Source organism: Apium graveolens, chromosome 4, assembly GCF_009905375.1.
Source record: "Apium graveolens cultivar Ventura chromosome 4, ASM990537v1, whole genome shotgun sequence".
NCBI lineage: Eukaryota > Viridiplantae > Streptophyta > Magnoliopsida > Apiales > Apiaceae > Apium > Apium graveolens.
This window is the reverse complement of record NC_133650.1, coordinates 226,815,521-226,819,569: the sequence shown is the minus strand read 5'-3', so window position 1 is coordinate 226,819,569 and position 4,049 is coordinate 226,815,521.

Genomic DNA, 4,049 nt, shown 5'->3' with positions numbered 1-4,049 from the left:
AGGAAACTGCAGAATGTTTCCTATCCGCTCACGAATTGGGAGCTTGGTCCTGTTCATCTTGTCTATCTGTTGTTGTGTGATGAAAGAAGAAAGCAAGGGTGAGCAACAAGCCCACCGAAATAATATGTATAATAATTAACAATATATGAGCATTCTCATAGTACTCATGAAAGTCTTGGTCAAGTAAAAATGAACCAAGTTTGATATCTTAACGCGACCAAGTCGCAAAATATTCAGTATATATGTATATATACTTTTCAAAATCTTGGAAGTCATCTTCCATGCATAATATACACAGAGTTCCAGTTTATAACTGTATAAAAATATCGTTGTAAGGTGATTTTATATATCTAACCTGGTCTCAACATTTTTGTGAAAATCTTTGTCATGCATAAGATAATCATTAACCAGATATAAGTTTAAAATATGAAGTTATAAGATACTCCAATATACTTATATTTTTTCCGGATACTACTTAAACTACCACCGTTCAAGGTATCATCAGTTTCAAAAGTTCATCACACAGATGAGACTACAAGATAAGACTTGAATAGATTCAATCTTTGAAATATTATTGAATGAAATGAAGTTACGAGATACTTCATTAAGTCCCGATATATATATATCCATATATATCTCTCATATATTTCCTGAAAACCTCTGTCATGTAAAGTATGAACAGAGTTGCAATATCCAATGAATTTGGAAAGAAAAGAATTTTGGCATAAACCCGATAACTTGCTGATCAGGAAAAGATACCAATAAGTAACCTTTTTTACTAGTAGATGGATGAATCCCCCACCGGTCATCACCCTGGCCGCATTAGGACCTTGTGCTGGACCGCCACCCGGCCTCTTACGCATTGATGGACTGCCACCCAGCCACTTACACTTTGATAGACCGTACCCCGGCATGTCGCTTATGCCGACTCAATTAGATGGACTTACTTCCCGAACGTTGGATAAGTAATCAATTCATTTATCAAAACAACAACCTTGTTGCGAATATAAAATACACCACAGAGCCGGATCCCTCAAGTTTTAAGCGAGTATTTAAATCCCCTTCGAAAGGAAGATCTTAAATTTAAAAACGAGTTTTGGGATCCGCTCTAACTTTTAAAATCATTTTGAAGACTCGAAAACATTTTTAAGAATGTTTGGAGTAATGCTGATTTAATGAAATAAATCAGTCCCGATATATTAGAAAAATATCTGAATATTATTATTTAAATAATATTCCCTTAAGGATAATCCTTATAAAAATAATTGAAGTAGATGTTTTAAGACTCATACTTTAAATGAATAATAAATAACCAAAGATATAATTATACGAAAGTACGATCTTTATTTGAATAATCGAAAATAAGTTTGATTATCGAAACATTATTCTTTAATAAAATAAAGAATATTATTTAATAAAAAAAGTGGAGTCATAATTCCTCGAATGAATATTCAAAATAATATTCATTAAATAAAATAAAGTTATCGCATAAACCTTATTCGATTAATAGTTTTGAAAACTATATCAATATATATATATATATATATATATATATATATATTATACTTGGGAACATCGACTCCCGGTTTAGAAAATGTTCACCTTTGGGTCCCCTATACTAAGGGTATACGCAACTACTGCTTATCTCTAGCATATGTATTATGCAACTTATAAGTATTTGAATCAACAATCCCTTCTGGGATAACATCCTTAATTGTTACATCCTTAATATGAACATCATCTAGTCCCTCGTTAGGGTGCTCCATTGGATCCACAATCTGATCCCCAATATGTAGTAAAACATCATCATATTATTGCTCTTGAACTTCAGGGTTCGGAGTCCCACTACCATATATGATAACGAACTACGCTTCTATCACGATATTTATAAGGGTTCCCATTAGGGTTTTAACTGTCAGTATTACATTAGGTAGTCTGACTATAAACTTGGCAAGAGTTCTTATTATCTTAGTGAACTTATTATTTTAACGTCACATCATCTCTGAGGTTTATAACGCTTGGCTCTGATACCATTTCTGTAATACCCCCAAATCCGGGGTCGGGGATCCGGGTTGTCACGAGTTTCATTTCCCTTAATAATACTTAATCTTAATAATCAACCAACTACTGCATATTGTGACCCCACAATATACACAAACACCACAAGTTATAGTCTCAGAGATGAATACCCAAAAATAACACAAGTCATTTTATTCCACAATTATAAACCATTACACCTTAAAAGGGTTTCTGAATAAATTTACATATTCTTTGCCATTATTACAATTCATAAGTATACATAAGTCTGGTACATCAAAAGTTGAAAGCATAGCCTATTGGTAGTTCCTACCTCAGCTACAACGGCATCAACGCCTACAGGAAACTGCAGAACGTTTCCTATCCGCTCACGAATTGGGAGCTTGGTCCTGTTCATCTTGTCTATCTGTTGTTGTGTGATGAAAGAAGAAAGCAAGGGTGAGCAACAAGCCCACCGAAATAATATGTATAATAATTAACAATATATAAGCATTCTCATAGTACTCATGAAAGTCTTGGTCAAGTAAAAATGAACCAAGTTTGATATCTTAACGCGACCAAGTCGCAAAATATTCAGTATATATGTATATATACTTTTCAAAACCTTGGAAGTCATCTTCCATGCATAATATACACAGAGTTCCAGTTTATAACTGTATAAAAATATCGTTGCAAGGTGATCTTATATATCTAACCTGGTCTCAACATTTTTGTGAAAATCTTTGTCATGCATAAGATAATCATTAACCAGATATAAGTTTAAAAAATGAAGTTACAAGATACTCCAATATACTTATATTTTTTCCGGATACTACTTAAACTACCACCGTTCAAGATATCATCAGTTTCAAAAGTTCATCACACAGATGAGACTACAAGATAAGACTTGAATAGATTCAATCTTTGAAATATTATTGAATGAAATGAAGTTACGAGATACTTCATTAAGTCCCGATATATATATATCCATATATATCTCTCATACATTTCCTGAAAACCTCTGTCATGTAAAGTATGAACAGAGTTGCAATATCCAATGAATTTGGAAAGAAAAGAATTTTGGCATAAACCCGATAACTTGCTGATCAGGAAAAGATACCAATAAGTAACCTTTTTTACTAGTAGATGGATGAATCCCCCACCGGTCATCACCCTAGCCGCATTAGGACCTTGTGTTGGACCGCCACCCGGCCTCTTATGCATTGATGGACTGCCACCCAGCCACTTACACTTTGATAGACCGTACCCCGGCATGTCGCTTATGCCGACTCAATTAGATGGACTTACTTCCCGAACGTTGGGTAAGTAATCAATTTATTTATCAAAACAGCAACCTTGTTGCGAATATAAAATACACCACAGAGCCGGATCCCTCAAGTTTTAAGCGAGTATTTAAATCCCCTTCGAAAGGAAGATCTTAAATTTAAAAACGAGTTTTGGGATCCGCTCTAACTTTTAAAATCATTTTGAAGACTCGAAAACATTTTTAAGAATGTTTGGAGTAATGCTGATTTAATGAAATAAATCAGTCCCGATATATTAGAAAAATATCTGAATATTATTATTTAAATAATATTCCCTTAAGGATAATCCTTATAAAAATAATTGAAGTAGAAGTTTTAAGACTCATACTTTAAATGAATAATAAATAACCAAAGATATAATTATACGAAAGTACGATCTTTATTTGAATAATCGAAAATAAGTTTGATTATCGAAACATTATACTTTAATAAAATAAAGAATATTATTTAATAAAAAAAGCGGAGTCATAATTCCTCGAATGAATATTCAAAATAATATTCATTAAATAAAATAAAGTTATCGAATAAACCTTATTCGATTAATAGTTTTGAAAACTATATCAATATATATATATATATATATATAAATATATATATATATATATTATACTTGGGAACATCGACTCCCGGTTTAGAAAATGTTCACCTTTGGGTCCCCTATACTAAGGGTATACGCAACTACTGCTTATCTCTAGCATATGTATTATG